Source organism: Haliotis rufescens, unplaced genomic scaffold (genome assembly GCF_023055435.1).
Source record: "Haliotis rufescens isolate VD_foot unplaced genomic scaffold, xgHalRufe1.0.p SCAF_38, whole genome shotgun sequence".
Lineage (NCBI taxonomy): Eukaryota > Metazoa > Mollusca > Gastropoda > Lepetellida > Haliotidae > Haliotis > Haliotis rufescens.
In genome coordinates this window covers 280,071-298,401 of record NW_025964090.1, presented here as the reverse complement: position 1 = coordinate 298,401, position 18,331 = coordinate 280,071, and the positions used below count along the sequence as shown (strand labels likewise).

At 38.8% G+C, this 18,331-nt stretch overlaps 1 protein-coding gene across 4 annotated transcripts in view; it reads left to right on the top strand.

The window, feature by feature from the left end:
• The window catches only part of LOC124142085 (autism susceptibility gene 2 protein homolog), a 251,314-nt gene that overhangs the window by 137,313 nt on the left and 95,670 nt on the right, over nucleotides 1-18,331 (top strand). The window lies entirely within an intron of this gene.

Below are 18,331 nucleotides of genomic sequence, written 5' to 3'. Positions count from 1 at the left end.
CTCGTCTTTTGGGGATATTCTGAAGGTAATGTTGATTCAGAAATACTCCCAAGTACCCATTGCTCGTCTTTTGGGGATATTCTGAAGGTAATGTTGATTCAGAAATACTCCCAAGTACCCATTGCTCGTCTTTCTGGGATGTTCTTGGGGTATAGTTTGCCCCAGTACCCAATGCATGTCTTCCATTAAAATGTGGATCTTTGAAATTAATAAATAAATACATTTTCATTTGCAAATTTCTGATAATTACAAATCATATTGTTATCATTTGATGGTATGTTAGCCAAAATAATGTTTCTGTCTCAAGATTGTCTGTTTATTATATACAGATCACTTTTTCATGAATTTGAAATTCTAAGTAGCAGGATAGATCATTTGGATGCCAGTGTTAAAAGCTTTTGCCTCCCACCCTCTCAGCAAGCTCAGTCTCGGAGTAATTTCCGGGACCGTCACCCTCGCACCCATGGACAAAGTGGTTTTAGTAATTTGTCTTCTCGCTACTAGGCAATCATACCATGTAGTTAATAACGGGAGATGTGGTTAATGCACGAGATTACACCTGGACCTCCTAGTGATCGGTGTGTAACGACGGATCGCCAGGCCCTCGCTGGGCTCGCAACTACCAGAGCCCATAGTCAATATACCCAGACTAGGGATACTATGGTTAGGCACTTTGATATGTTGATGCCTGCGATTTCATCTAGATAATCCTACTAATCTTGTACAAACACTCCACGGAGATTGTTTGTGGAAACGCGGATATCCAGGAGGTGTTTTTGTGTTGCACGGAAGCCATTGATAACTGGTTCAGGGAAGATACCAGGGCTGTGGAGTGGGGCTGGGATATTGTGATACGTACAGTTTGACCCTCACAAGGGGCAGGGTACATACTATTTGACCCTCTCAAATGGTGGTATACATACAATTTGAGGCTGAGTGAGTGAGTGAGTGAGTTTGGTTTTATGCTGCTTTTAGCAAGATTCCAGCGGCTTCACACATTGTGCCCATGTCGAGGAATATAACCCAGGTCTTCCTCGTGAAGAGCGAACGCTTTAAGCACAAGGCTACTCCACCACCCCTTGAGGCTAATAGGGATCGAATACATACAGTTTGACCCTCACAATGGGTGGGATACATACAGTTTGACCTTCACAATGGGTGGGATGGATACATCCAGTTTGACCCTCACAAATGGGTGGGATACATACAGTTTGACCCTCACAATCGGTGGGATACACACAGTTTGAACCTGACAAATGGTAGGATACATTCAATTGAGGCTAATAAGAGGTGGGATACATACAATTTGACACTCATAAGGAGTGGGATACATACAGTTTGACCCTCACAATGGGTGGGATACATACAGTTTGACCCTCACAATGGGTGGGATACACACAGTTTGAACCTGACAAATGGTAGGATACATTCAATTGAGGCTAATAAGAGGTGGGATACATACAATTTGACACTCATAAGGGGTGGGATTCGTACAGTTTGACACTCATAAGGGGTGGGATTCGTACAGTTTGACCCTCACAAATGGTGGGATGCATAGAATTTGAGGCTAATATTGGGTGTGATACCCTCAATTTAATACTCAAGGGTGGGATATATATAGTTTGACCCCCATGAGGGGTGTGATACATACACATTTACCCTCGCAAGGGTTAGGATGTGTACAATTTGAAACTTATGATAATATAATTCTTTTGTGAGTTTGTTTTGTTGGCTAACTAAAATTCTTATCTTGAACTTGCCAAATTTTTCTGAATGTTTTTCTTCAGAATTTTCACACACTTACTCATACCTCCCAAAGTTATCTTCAGTTAGTTCAGCATTTGTTTTGTTGGAAAGTCACCGGTGAAGTTAGCCGTTTCTGGAGACCTATCCCACCTACTTCGCAAGTAGTTACACCAAGGGATATTTACACAATTTCACCCACTTTGATGAGCTTTGCCTTTGCTTGTTTATCATTGACAGTCGTCCATAGCGCCATTAACAACCTGCCACCCTCTCGGCCATAAACACCATCACCCATTACCTCTCGGCTGAGATGTGAACCGGCCTTATAACACTAACACATACAACTGGCTGTCCCATTGCTGTCAGCTCCTGCATGGATTTATGACTTGGGGGGTCAGTAGCAGGAATATCTACTTAGGATGTTGTTGAAATGTACGCGGATGTGTTATTGACACCCCTGTGAAAGAAGATGCTCTGGTGATTGTGACATGTTGTCGTTTTTTATGGGAAAAAAAAATGAAAAAAAGAAAGAAAAGATCTTTTATGATAATGATTTATTCTTGAGCAGAATAGGCCTGCAGTACTTGAGGATGTGCTGATTTGGTTGATGATGTCATCGATCCCAATTGCGTGGATCGATGCTCATGATATCAATCACTGGATTGTCTGGTCCAGATTCGATTATTTACAGACCGCAGTCATGTAGCTGGAATATTGCTGAGTGCGACATTAAACAACAATAAACAACAAACAAACAAAACTTGAGGATGTACAAGTTACAGTGTGACCTGGTTGAGTGTGGGTCATCATACCCTTTGAGGATTGTTGCTCATGCTATCAACCACGTGTTTGCTTTGTTCAGATGCTCATTTACAGGCCACTGTATGTATTTCGAATATTGATGACGGGCAAGAAAAACATCAACTCAGTCAATCATTTGGGTTTAATAAAAAATGTTTTGTTTGTATCAATCAATCAATCACTCACTCATTCAGTTAAGAGGCCATTGAACATGTTCATATATCACATTGTGAGTCTCACTCCGGATTTTAGATGGATTTCAAATGATTACGAACTATTTTGGACCTCCCTGTGTAATAAATACAGCTGTGAAAAGAGAAATAAGTTTTTACTTGGAAATTACTTTGTATTTGATATTGATGTAATAAAGTTCATCTGATATCAGGTTTGCTGGTCATGACATTTGTACATGATCTATATAAAAATGCCATGATTGTTAACTCTTGTAAAGTCAGGTTTTTTTAATCTGAACTGTAATAAATAGTCCATAAGCAAGGTTAAATGGAAATGAATTTTCATTTTGGATGTACAGTAATTGACAATAAAATGCCAACATAAATGAGTTTGTTTCGTGAGCTCATTCACTTCCATCAGAGAAATAAGTTCAATATTTTGTGCTTATGAAGGTTTAAACAGTGTGCACACTGTAAATGCATTTGCAGTGTATTTATTTGGAATTACCATATTCGACATAATACGCGCCTGGGGCGCTCTCAAAATTAGAAAAGGGGGGCTCTTATTAGAATATTATTTGGTGAAAAACAAGAGTTGAAAGATCGTAAATTTCTTGGTTTATGCTGACAGCTTATACGACAGATATATTTTTCCAGAATTTAATTTCCCATAATTAAGGATGCATATAACACATATTATACACAAATAAATAAGTCTTGTGTACATTGATCAATCGGAAGGGGTGCTAATTGGGATTGTTCACTAGCCAATATATTAGCAAATATCACTGTGGGCGCTTATTAGATCGAATACGGTAACACAAAAAATACAGTTGCAGTCTGAAGAGAGGTTTGTTCCAAAGGATACATTGTTATTTGGTATTGTTTGTGTGGCTATCTGACACATTGTGGAAGACGAAGAAGGATGACATGGAGTTTGATATCAATGGCTGTCAGTATCCACTTTTAGAATGTAAATTATCTATACAAAGTCAGTAAGTTCATTGTATAGCCAAAGGTATTGTGTTTTGTTGTGAAAGTGACAAGGTATATTTGAAACTGATTAAATTCTTCAATATATCATGCTCTGTAGAAACATGAAAAGTTAGAAAGCTAATGTTAATGTCATTTGTATGTAATGTTGAGCTATAAATGACTGTAACATTTAAATTAATTCTCTTGCTCGAAATTTACAATAAATTTCTTTTTTTTTAATATATGTCTGTACAGTAATATTTATTTGTGTCTAAAATGTCGGCTTGTCATAAAGATTTTTTTAGCATGTTGTCTGATTTGAATTGGACCAACATTTAACAATGATGCACATCTGATTATATTTGAGATTTGAAGCCAGATCAATGTTTCAGTTGGTATGTAGACAGGAAATGCAGGATATTTGGGCAGTTATTTGAAACCTGTGACTAACTGCGATGTAGGACAGTGTCCCAGATTGACCTGAATAATTAGTGTTCTCACGTTTGATCGGTGCAGCGCGAATTCACATGTCATTATTTCCAATTGTGTGGATCGATGCTCATGATATTGATCACTGGATTGTCTGGTCCAGACTCGATTATTTACAGACCGCCCACATATAGCTGGAATACTGGTGTGTTGTGTGAAACACTCACTCACTCACTCACTCACTCAAGGAACAGGGCAAACCAGTTGTTGTGGGGGTACGTACATTGCAATATGGCTGTCTGAATGTTGGCCCAATTCGAAGCGCAACCTTCTTCATCACCCTTTCCTCCATTTTGTCATCTTCAATGATAGGAATGGCATACTGAAGAAATCACTGCCCAGAATTTGCCAAGATGGCATCCCAGTTCATTTCTTGCATTTGTGCCATGACGCCTGTCTTTTCCATGCAGATAAGTAATATGATTCAGAAGATACCAGTAATACCTGTGTCATCTCGGTGTTAAATTGTATTTGTCAGTCAGCATCAAGTTTTTGGGTCCGAGGCTTGCATTTAGATTACTTTTCCTCTGTTCGCCTCTGTGCCAACGCACATTTAATTCCTAATCATTGCTGAAATATCCCGTTTTTGCTCATAATACACGTATAATGATCCTGGGTTTGGAAGACAGCTTTGTTGGGGGGATATGACGAGGCTTGTGTCAACCCTGATCCTGACAGGGGACTTGGTGTATAATGTTGCACGGCTTACGGTGCTTCGGGGGACTCGTGCAGGAATTCTACTGTTCTTTGTAGTCGCCTTCTGCAATGAAGAATTTACAGGGGTAAGTATTTCGGATACAGTGCAAATTTGACGAAAAGCCATCTGTCATTGTGTATGAATAGGAGGCTTACTGCTACAGAAGTGGTGTTAGCCGTCTGACACGATGTATTAATCATAATTAATGGATTATGGGAACACTGATGCAGGAGGGTTGCTGGGGATCGTCCTGGCCCTAAACCAGGTTAATTCAGAAGATATTCGTCAACATTTCCCACACTTCGAGGATTACTGTCGGCTTTGTGATTGTTGATTTATGCGTCTGCTGCGCGCTGTATTTGCAGCTCTCAAGACAGGGAGGTAAGAAAAAGGCATTGTCTATCAAGACAACAGCAACAAAGGTCTGAAATGGGTGTCAGATGCGATCTGGAAACTCTGACAACACAACAGAGCACCGACTCCCAATGCCTTGTGTGTTTACACTAGGAGCATTATGGGGATGATTTACCCATAGCTTTACTTCATAAACGGGGGATTCTCTCCTCTGCTGCTTGGAGAGTTCTCTGTTGCTGGGTAACCCTGGATGCTCTCCCCTGTCTAGGCTGAACACCGTGTACAAAGTCACAGCCGCTCCCTTGGAGTAATCAGAAAAGGACAGCTTGGTCCCTATCATAGGGTGTCGGTCATCAGTGGTAGCTCCGCAGTGAAGGCATGCTACTTCCTGTCACGAAAAACTGTAAGGACACGGGATTGATACACATTACTCCAGCGCGGATAGTCGATGTGAATTAACTTGTGTCTGCTGTCTGCTGGATTGTTTTTCGTGGATTTTAAGGTAGATTTGTTTCTGATTATATATTTTATTCAATTTGGAATATGATTTGTGTTAAAGACATAAGGTCACAACTTAAAGGGTTTTTTTTGGTTAATTGGCCTTGTGATTGGTTGAAAAATTGTAGCCCCTTAACAGCTGAGATTGCTTTTGCAGCAGAGTTCACGTAACAGCCTTTGAAGAAAAACTATCAATTTGATGCTTTGGATTGATGGAGGAATAACTAACTGCAAAGCTTGATTCCGTTTGATTTTGAATATGGTAAAAATGATTTTCGTAATTGGATTCCAAACCAGTTTCAAATCAAATAAGATTTCAAAAGAATGTTTTATTTGAAATTTCAAAAGCAATGATTCAAATTTGCAAAAAAAAAGCTTAAGAGGAAATGTGTCCCACTTTGATGTTCCGAACTGAGTGAAACAACATTAATCTGTAGTTGTAGCTCTAACGCCTGCGTCAAGGGGACATTTCGTGTTTGATTATGTTCGTATCAAGTCGTAATTCCTCGGCGGAGACCGAAGGCAAAATTCCATGCACAGGCAGAGGAAAATTCACTTTTTCAGTACCGTCTATGCGATGGATTATGTAAATTAGTCGAGTCTCCATTATCGGCTCTCTGTTGATCCCAGCATGCATCATGAATCTTAGAAACCTCCCCGAGAGATTATTGGGATTTAGGCACCCCTACATCTGAGGCATTTTGTGTGCCAGAGAGAGGCTCGGTCACAATACATCCAATTGGATATGGATTAAGGAGATGACAGTCTTCTTTTTAGCACTAAGCGCTTGGAATAACAGGGGATTTGGCGTCCCATGTGGTAAATTTGATTAATTTTGTGAATGCACCCAAAGGCATTCGACTTCAGAGATTTAAGGGATTGTTGATGGTCCATTTGGTAAGAAAGTGTACTTTTTCAAACATTTATATAGCAATTGGTGCCTGGCAGAAGCGAGCGCTTTCGGGATAAACCTCTTCCTGATTGAAGCATTGGCACTGGGCAGCTTTAGAATGGAGGTCATTATTATAAGTGAAAGAATTTGTCATTTGGCTTTGGGATTAAGGCCTAACTTCCGACATAGATGTAGCATGTTTTTTTCACCCCTTTTCCTTAGGGATGTATGTCAGTTGTAAATTAATATATTTTTACAACCTTTGAAGTTTTTGTTGTTAGCGTATAATGTTCACTCTGTGTTATACATCAGTTGACACATCCAAGTGGGAATCGTGATAGTTGCCAGTATTTCATGCTTGTTGGAAGGGATTGAAATGGTGATTGAGTGGCCAAAATGGTGGCTTGGTTTGAATATTACTTGGATGGTAGACACCTGGGAAGTCCCTCTGTATGCTAAAACTGGCTCAAATGGTGTTTCATCATATCCAAACTCATTTCTCATCTTGTGATTCATTGGTTTTCCTGGCCTTGAAGTGAGTGAGTCAGTCAGTCTTTATAGTCACATCGGCAATATTTCAGCCATATCGTGACTAAAGCAATTAATACATTAAGAAAACATTAATTTGGACTATATAAAAACCTGTCAGTAAAAGACAGTAAAATTACAAGACTTATCACAGATCCTGGCCTTGCAGGATGCCATGGTGGAGGTGTAACTGTCATTCCTTTTTGCTCAATCCAGAATATCAAAGATATTGCCCTGCAATACTAAATAACCTCTGCAAGCCAATTTATATACCCTGATGTTGCCTAGCCTTTGATATTTACTTCTGTTCAGACCAAGGGTACTCCATCAAATAAAAATATCTTAGTTCCACCAAACAAAGGCTTACAGGCTCTCAAACATACATTTGTGAGATCTCTGTATCAGCACAATGTGCCTTGTTTGGCCAGTGTATCAAAACTCGTCCATACGTGTCAACGTTTTTTCCTTGAAAGGGATTAACATTTTTTGAGGGTGCATTGTCTCTAAGCAATGAGCTTGATTGTGTGTGTTGGACATTGAGCCCCGATAGGCTATAGGAGGGTTATTAGTAGTGAAATACCTTATCGGGAGCATCAGTGCTGGGTGTGCACTATGGGTAAGGAGAAGCTCAAGAAGGTAATTGAGGTGGCAAGTATCATCTCCATGTCATTTCTCCCCGCGACTCCTCCGATCTTGACATTCAAATCCCCCAGCAAACTGCAGTACAAGCCCAGACATGGGTAGATAGCTGCGTTGAGAGAGCATGGCGCGAGCAGGGGGCAGATCTAGGATAACTACGGCTCATCATTACTTAATTATCCCAGCATATCTCCAAGCAGGTGATAAAATACCCTGACATAACCAAGGTGCTCTAGATACAAGTGAATTTCATAACCTGACCGGTATGACTTATTGATGGACTTGGTTGGTAACCCAAGCATGGATCGATTGGCTTCTTTCACTCAGAATTATCCCCGGATTTGAGATTTGACAACAAAGCAGATAAACCTGCTTGATATGGTGCAAGCTTCATGAAGACTTTAGGGCACACTGAAATGCTCCGTCTCAAGCAACATGTCTTCCTACAAGTCACTTGCACAGTTTTGAGACAATTTATTTGTAGTTAGGCAGGTGGTGAAGTGTTTCTAGGAGACCCTGAACGATTTAAGCTTTGCGCTGAGAGCTAGCTGTAATTTTCCTTGTCTCAAGGACGATGCATTTCTCTCCGAAATGGTTACTGGGATCAGTTTAAATGTAACGCTCCCCACCCGATCGATTTTATGGTTGTGATGTGAAAAGATCCAGATATGTAATTGTGCTGAACGCACCCTTTCGTATCTGACATGGAAAATTGAATTTTGTGAAATTTATGGAATATTTATTATGTGGTTGCTGTGCAACAAAAAAGAAGCTCAGGAATTGGAAACTGTTTTTATGATTACATTGGAAAAGTTGTGCGTTATTTATTGTCCCATAATTTGTCATGGTTGTTCGTAATAGTGTGATTTAGGTTGCAGGTTGCGTGAAAGTTTTGTAATAAAACTACCCTAAAAACACCCAAATGAACTTGTACAAATTTAAAATGAACTAGTTCAACTTTTAAAAAAAACCTTTCTTATGAACGTGAATAGATTTATGGAAAGGTGTATCAGATTTCACTATCAATAACCATTTGTTACAACGGGAGAAACATTGTGGTTGTGTCTGGTGATGAGATTGCCATGACATGGTAAGACAGTTAAGCTTTTGGCTTAGCTTTCATTCAGTTGTAACAATATTCTGGCAAAGCTATCTTTATTAATTAGTTCGGATGCTTTTGTGAGTGCCTTTGGCCATGAGAGAATATCAGGTGTGTTTCATGGGGATAAGTTTCACAAATGACAGAACCTATTTGCCAGTACCTATATTTATTCTTTTAATTTACTTTTTATGATTTACGTTGTAAAGGTCAAGCAAAGCTGTGTTGTACAAGATTACACGGGGAGGAAAGTATCACGTAAATAAAAGCGACTATATCCTTTCCATATTCAATAGAAAAATTTCTGCTAAAAGCAGCGATGATTGTACAATTCCGACTATAGCATGTGTTTATGATATCACTATCAAATAATGATGATACCAGGTATCCGCGAAAAGCTGCATATCCTGCCCCACACTGGTGGCACCCATCACAAACACATGCAAGGGCAGGTCAATTGTAAGTAGGCCACAGTAAATTAATTTTTAGATTTTCTTCCCCAAAATTGAAACAATATTTTCTTCTTTAGATTATTTTTTTTACAAGATGTTTGTTGTAATTCACATGAAGCATAAATGTTTGATTGAACTATGTTTTTAGTGTATTCCATCCAAAATAGATTTAGGGAACACATTGCAGTTTTCTCCTTCTGTAGGTGCTTGGCGAACATTAAATGATAAGAGGTGAGAAGGTTTGGTGAGAGGCAGACAGGGAAGAGAATCTAGTAATTAATTGGGGGAATTGGTGGCCCAGTCCTCAATTCGCTGTGCAGAGTTGCGACCCTTGGACACGCCAGAAACCAAAGATTGTAGGGTTCGAATCCTGGTTCAGTCGGTTTATGTTTCTAGGTTTGTCAGCATCATACCCATACTGGTGGGTTTCACCAACTGGTAATCGTCTGTGTCCTGCATCACTGTGGGCTTTCCTCCTGACACACCATGAAAACCGAACTCAGTCACTAATAATTAATTTCTTATTGCTGAATCAAGCATCTTATCAATGTTACGTGACCCATGAAGATCCGGGGTAGAATATGTCTGCAGCAACCCATGCTTGCCGTAAAAGGCGACTATGCTTGTCGTAAGAGGCAACTAATGGGGTCGGGTGGTCAGACTCGCTGACTTGGTTGATGCATGCCATTATATCCCAAGTGTGTGGATCGATGCTCATGATGTCAATCACTGGATTGTCTGGTCCAGACTTGATTATTTAGAGATCGCCGTCATATAGCTGGAATAGTGCTGAGTGCAACGTTAAACAACAAACCAAACCAATATAAAAAAATCAATGTTACCTACCAATATACAGCAATTATCTTGTAGATCTTGCTGTTTTAAATAATAAATATAGGTTGCTTAAGGTCGTAAGTGTGACACTAATTTTTGTGTTTTTCTTCTTCTTTAATTTCCATGTCATTTACAGATGTTGTTTGGATAACAGTATCACTGTCATCTGTTGAATTAATTCTTTCTCTTGGTGATTTGATTCTTAAGCAAGAAGATCATTTAATGCTGACTCATGTTTGTTGTTTAGAGTGGTATTTTTGGAACAATTGTAGAAGGGATATGTTTGGTTGGAGGTATGCGGAAAACACTAGGCAGATAGTACAAGCTGAGTTCAGTCTAACCTCTTGTCGGCTATTCTCTTACTGGCGACACTGGGATTGACTGACTTTGAACAATTTGTTGACAAAAGCCGGTTCAAGTACTTTGCATGCTTTTGTCATATGATACATTTGTCGAGTTGTCGTGTTCTCCACGTTAGTGTGAAATTCCTCCATTGACAGACATGTGAAACAGGTTGATCTTACGAGGCTTTTATTAGGCTGATAGCTGTATGGGTTTAACAATTGAGATTAAAAGTTAATACTCAGCGTGGGGTCGAGGTCCTTCAGACTTACAATGGGCAGTAAAGCAAAATAGGGTTTGAGGTGGATTAGAATGGTCTTACGTCCAGTGTATTTGTTGAGTGTTACTCATGTCTATAAACCTTGCGCTCTTAATAAATTTGTGTGAGAGCGGAGAAAGGTATTAGCGAGGACACAAGTGCATTGTGATATTAAGAAATGACTCATGCGCTGGCAAGTGAGCTTGCGATTTGCGACCATATTGACTTTTGTCTTTGCGTTTTCATACCCTGGGTTGGAATCTTAAGGGCCTTTCTTTCAAGTGATCGTAACAGGGTGTCAAGGAAGAACGCGACAGGGGACAATATGGCTGAGGTTTATGACAAAACACCTCTCCAACGTTGCTAGGTCTCGTTGGAGATCTCCCATTGATCGTCATTAAAGTGAGAGTTGTAAGTGTCGGTGCCCACAGCTCTGTCAATCTTACCCTCGCTAAAGGGCTGCTCTCAAGGGGCAGACAGATTATGAAGCAGTGTGCGTGAAATTTGAACAAGTCCCAAGCGTGGAGTGAAAGTAGTCGCTTCTATGAGCCCAGCTTAATTCAGCCGAGAGGGACAAAGTCCTCCTCCTCCGGTTGTGGCTGGTGATTCTGGTCCTGCCTGGCATTTTAAGATTGGCACTTAAACAACCACTATTCACGTGAATTGGTCGCCCGGACAACTGATGCCCCCACCCAGCATTGACAAAAAATTTGAATATCGCCATAAACACCTGGGGAAGAACACAGGGTTTATGACAACCAATTACAGAACAAAACTACCGTATTATCCGAGCCGTTTATTGATCAGGGGTCTGAACTTGCCCATGAGCCATCTTGAGAGTGTTAGATGTGTTCTTCTGTTAAGCTGCCCCTCTTTACTCCCCATGGGGGCCCATCCAACTCTCTTATCAGCCAATAGAACAAGAGAGGCTACCGGGATAAGGTCCTTGCCAGGCTAATGCGCTGTTTGGAAGACCTCTTCAGTTCTCCAGTTTGCAATAGGTCATTAAATTACAAGCTATCTTCATAGGAACCGGATTAGGCAGGTAGCTATGTTAGTTTAAGATTTACACCTCCACAGACGAGTGGTCATAAACGGATAAGCCCTCTTGAAATTTACCAAACATTTCAGAAGGAAAAGCCAGTGGATTTCTCCCCTCCACTATGTCCAGGATACAGATGAGCGGGGCGATTTACAAGTAGTGGGAAGAAGTGATTGTTGTTGGTTGTTGGTTGTTGTTACCCGAGGCTGGATACTGTAGAATCTGTCTCCCAATGTTCTACCCCCTGGGATGGTATGGACTTCGAAGATGACAACTTTGCTTTGTTAGAAGAGTCTATTCTGGAAACATATGTTGTGCTGTAGATCAGGTAATGATGACATGATTGCATAGTCAGATGCTTATGGAAGTCCACTTTCTTTGATCTGCTCAGTTTCAGGAATATTTTTGCATTGCAACAGAACATGTTTCTGTGGGGTAGTCTCTGTTAATGTGTTTGTTCCTAATGCAGAAAAATCTTGAGTTTGATTCCATGCATACAAATTGTGATGCTGATATTTATGTTATAAAATCTTCGGGGGTACGGGTGGCCCAGTCGTCTAAGGCGCCACGATTCACTGTGCAGAGTTGCGTCCCTTGGGCAAGCCAGAAACCTATGATTGTGGGTTCGAATCCCGGTTCGCCCCGATTATGTTTCTAGGTTTGTCAGCACCATACCCATGCTCGTGGGTTTCACCAAAGTGGTAAACGTCTGAGACCTGCTTCACTTCGAGCTTTCCTCCCACATTCAGCTGACACGCCCCGATATAAGTGGAATACTGTCAAATGCGGCATTAAACCAAACTCACTCACTCACTCACTATAAAATCTTCATATGTCAATCTGTATACTCTCGTTTCATTCCCCTTTATCTTAATCCCTCTGTGTATGTTTCATATGATTCTTAATGTGAAAGTATCATCATTAACAATGTCTGAGGTATATTTGACTTATCCAAAAAGCATTCGAAAATCATCCTCATCTGGGAAGATCAAGGTGCAAATAACATGTGATGTCTGATTAAGATCATAAATCTGATGTGACCTTTTCAAAATCATATTTCATAGCCAAGGGAAACTGACAGCAATTTCAATTTTGCAAGGTATGAGGTTTATTATAAAATTGACGAGTTAATGCAAGCCCGATGCCTGATAGAAGCGCTCTTCACATCAAGTCACTGACAGCTGCACGGAGTGATAAAACACACATGTTCCCCTTGATTGGTGCACACAACGTTTCCGCCATCATGTAATCAATTTGTGCATGTGAGACGCATGTTGCTACACATATTGTAATGTACAAGATTGCATGAACACACCGAACATGTCATCGCAGAGTGAACCAGACATGTACCCTTCTAACATGCCTGTCTTGTCGTTTATGTATAGGTGTCCCAGCTCGTGATGGGTTAACACTGCATAGGGTTTCTGCAGCTTTTGGAGCCATCTTACTCTGATCAAGGAGTTGGATTGTTAACAGCCCTTCTTTCACCTTTAATGTTTAGATAAATACACGGTGGTAATTTTGACTGTTTATTTTAACAGTTTACTCCTAAAAATACCATTCTCCAATAATTGTTGATTCTGGCTTCCTGACATAGCAGCTCATTAGACAAAATGTGAGGTCTGTTTTTTCTCCCCTGAGTTGTTTGTTTCTGGACCGAGTTAATGGATCCATCGCTGCTTCTTGCAACCTGAGTCGCCTCCCTTGAATCCCTCAAATGTGAGTTATCTCCCCCTGTGTCATTTTTTTTGTAGTTCTTTTTCTTGAACAATTGAAATCAGTCTGCAGCTTTTAAAGATTAATTAAGGACCTACAGATTGGATAGAAATCATTTGAAAATGGTATTTCATGCACCTTGATATTCTTTCATTGTATTAAATTTTTTGTGTAGTTGGAAGCTTTGGTCTTAAAGGTTGTTTACATTACATAATGTTCAGTCAAGGTATGGAATATTTAGATGGATTTGGATTTAATTTTAAAATGCATCATGAACATCTGTTTTTAGCAATAGCCACGAAAATGAACTACCTATTAAGAAAGTTTTCAGGATCATGTGACCTTTGCAATCCCCCAAATCCCCCATGCAACATGTTGAGAGATGTGTTTTCACGTATGTATAAGTAGAGTACAGATATCCCAGATCGCATCTGTAATGTAAGTCACATTCCCGCATGTTCAAGCTTTTTCCCCAACCGACTGCAGGATATATACCGTAGTTGTCGTATTAACCGAACTGCTCCTATAAGTGCCCCCGACCAACTTGTACACCAATCTGAATGTAATCTTTATAAGTGCCCCTGTATAAGACTGAATATTTACATGACAATCCATATTTTCTTGTGTGTGTTAAACATTTTTAACAGAAAGCAGAAGTGCAGAAGGGGTATATAATTGCGGAGTAACTATTATAAAAAAGGTTTTAGTTTGATCAACGTTTGAACAAAGTTTGTTCACTACCGCTCGATCTCTGAAAACAAATTTAGCTTGTGTCTTGTTTTAGCACCCCCCTTTTGACACTTTTGTCAGCGAATACAGTACATGTGTTTGGCATAAGTCAATTAAACTAGATACACCTAGTGCATGCACTTGTAGATTGATGAATCACTCTGTTCGCTGCTTAGACAGCTGCAAGGTCAAGGTCAGAGGCATCGGAAACGAGCCACAATTGCAGGTGTGCACCTGACTGAATCAGAGGTGAAATATTGCAGAACTTATCTGAGGATTCAAATGTGTGAATATGTAATGAATGGACAGATATGTACAGGATAGCCATGATATATATATCCCAGGTGCCTGTCACATATGGACACAAAGCCTTGTTGTGGAAGACCTTTGACGTTTGTGGCTTACGACCAGACATTGAAAAAATTGTTTTGTTGACTTCTGTGTAAGTTTTTGTTATTGTTAACACCATATTTTTAAGAGAAAAAGCTTTGTATTAAAATTAATCCACTTATCTTTCAGAGTTGTAAATATTTATTTGAAAAAAATGTAATCCTTGCAAAAGTAAACAGTAAAAAGATACAGGGGAAAGCTACTTAACTTTGTGTAGATATAACTACTGTGAGAGGCGGAGGAGGGAACATTCAGGGTCTAAAAGATGTTGATTTGAATTATAACCACGTTCTTAATTTAATGCCACAATGCGACAAATTGTCAGTTAAAAGTGTGTAAAAAATATGACAGAATGTTAGATCAAGTCATTTAAAATGATAACACTGGTCCCTGGGGAAATAAACATTTATTTTACCATCTTAAGCTCGAAACACAAGGCTGGTTTTGAATAAAGAGTGATTATTGTTGAAATGAGTGAACTTTTAAATATTCTGGAATATTGACGAGATATTCTAGAATGATATGGTATGATGACGCTGACAGTCGAGTGGCGGTTTTAGAAATAGTGGTCAGCACGATGTTTGATTGCTTGACAGGCTCTGCCAATGTAATAAAGTTGTGACAAATTGGATAAATATTTCGCTCCTGTTTTTGTTGTTTGGGCTTGAATGGTTGGCAGTCATCACCATGTAATTGAATGGGAACTTGAGCTGTGTCTACTCAGATTTATATCAGTAGATGGCATGACCTACTTCTGTTATTGTATCCAATGGTAGCTGAAATGTCTTTAAAGGTATTTGGCATGCCAGCCAGTCTTTCTAGATGAGTGTCCCTTTAACACGATCAGTTATGACAGTTGTTTAGGCCAACAAGGGAACAAAACAAGTTGTTACACTTTTACTTGTGTAAATTTCCATCAAGGCAGTCTTGTTTCAAAAAATGAATGTGAATTTCTAAGGGTAAGTGTGTTCATTTTAATCCTGGCTGCATTTTTGTTTATGAGAATTCTGATGGCTAAAGGGAGATAACTGGAAAATAATTTATAATTTTTTTATTTTGTGGTATGTGTTTTTTTGTCTTTTATTGTAATAATGGCAAACAATTCATACAATGTCAGCAATTGTTTGGGTCAACGTTGTTGATCATTCTGGTTGAAGATAAATCATTCATCGAGATGGTGTGCAAATATTGTACTTTAATTTATCTCAGAAGAGATGGTCTTTGCAAAAGTAAATATTTGATATATTTATGCATATTCCTATAGTTTTGTCAAATATTTAAAGCGTTCTTATCAACACATCTCTCCACCAATAAATTGCATGATGTTTTGGTCCTGTGGTTTACATGCACTAAATCAGTGCATTTACATAATGCATAATTCTTCTTAATGGATACAATTGGGATGCCAGGAATTCTTAACATTCACACAGTCACTTTGAAGAACTCTCTCGTACCAAGAAAGGCCCTTTAAGTTAAACAAAGGGACGTAACTCTGCATGTTTTGTTCACCAGCAGTTCAGCAAACGGTTGGATTTGGAAGTAATGAGAATTTTAAAAGTACATCAGATTACAGACATTTAAGACCAAACTTTGAAATGAAAGGATTCTTTTTGAAAGAAGTATCCTGTATATTCTCATTGGAAAATAATTCCAGGAATTGCTATCATCTTGTAATTTGACCTTGAATTGGCTCAAATGGACTACTGATTAGAGAATTTTTTTCAATGTCCTTGAACACTCTTTTCCTTTTAGTTGTTGAAAATATTTATGAGACAATGTGCCTTGTAGGAAGTCATAGTTTTTTTAGTGAAGTTATTTAGAAGTGTTAATGGAGCTAGAAACTAATTGATGGAAGAGGGGCTTTTAAGTAAACGACAAGATGAATCATCGACAGCATTCACTACCATTGAGTATTCAATCATTTGGTGTTGCAGTTTTTGTGAGGCAAATATCCCTTGAAACATTCTCTGAAAGACTTGATTTTTTTCGACACTAGCAGTTCTCTTGATCAAGTTTGATGTGTAATTAGAGTTGTCTGTATGAGGAGAGGGCAATTCATTTTACATGATTGTTTTGGCTTAAAAATCATCTAAAAAAGTAATACCTTCTCTTTTGCAAAGATTTTAATCTGTTTGTCTGGTGTTCATAATATTTTTACAAAGAATTAAAAATATTTCTCGATTCGGGTAATTTGTATGAGTGGGAAAAAAAGTGATTTATTTCCATTGATTTTTCTCTGAAGAAACTCTGATTTATTGGTCAGGGTGAGTTGGAGAAAATGATACATAAAAACAATCCTTTCAGTCTTATAGAGTTGTCATTCAATATTGTAAAAAACATGTTTTTGGTGTGTGTGCAAATTTGAACAGTTTGCTAAAAAAAAATTTGTCATTTGATTAGAAAGAACTTTTTTGTATGTTTCAAATTCAGTTGGAAATTGTCATGGTAATATCATGTAGGCCAGTTTCTTATTTAGCGGAGATAAATTGCTTCAGGTTGAAAATGGATTAATGACAGAAAGAAAAACAATATCAATTTCTGTAACAGAATAAGCTGGATGTCTCTAAGCTAATGTGTTTGGACTGTTTCTATGGTTACCAAAAATAATTCCTCTGATTTAAAAAAACAACTTGTGTGGATATTTTCTAATGAGTAGACTGGATGTAAGACTAGTAAACACATGTGAAGGGACTCAGTTACCTTCTTTTTCCTTCCTTGAACAAGTAAAGCATCATATTTTCTAAGCTAAGAGATTTGATATTGTCTTTAACATCCTCAGAGGAAAAGAGATCAATTTTGTTTTTTTGTTTTTGAAAAATTGGTAATAACTTTCAATCTCATGATTGATCAGCTTCAATTAATTGAGATTTATCTGCAAAAATTTAATATCTTTGACAGCATTAATAATTCCCCCTAAAATAATTGATGAAAGTTGAATTTGAAATTCCGAGCATGTCACTTATGTTTTTTAGGTGAGGAAAGTTTTAACTTTAAGACCACATTTATCAACTTAATCGGATTGGAAAGGAATAAGTTTTTGTCCGTCTTAAGATAACCCTTTCTCATCCTTATGTGGGGAAGGTCCAAGGATGTTTATCACTGGTTCTTGCAAGACAAATTAAGTCGAACAGTCGAGGAGAAAATTAACGTTAAAAAAATGGATGTGGTCCAAAAAAGGTTTCTTAGGAAACTATTGATTTTGATTGGAACTTGCACTGAAGTTTCAACTTGGAAAATGTTAGCATTGCCTCCTAATGTCATAATTAGCTATTTCCCTCTATCGATTCATATTCGTGAAAATCAATCTAGTTGGACACCGCTTGCCTTGCACCGAAGGTTCTAATGGAGAGAGCATACAAGGTGTTGGGTCTTGTTATTCACCATTGGCTTCCAATCAATTCCGTCGTAGGCTTTTTCAAATTTATGCCAGCTCCTTTGATCAGTGAAATCGTTCATTGATCTTCAATGTCGGAGTTAAAATAGAGGAAACACGCAGAAGCGAAACCTTGTTTGGAGCACAGGGTTGTGTGAAGATAGGTCATTCCTGGAGGATCGTCAAGTAATCGGGGACAACAGGGAATGGTCTTTTATTGGTAATAAATTGCTCCTTCCATCCAAACACCATCGTGGAAGAGGAAATGAACCTTGCATCGACAAACGCGTTATTTGCGGCATA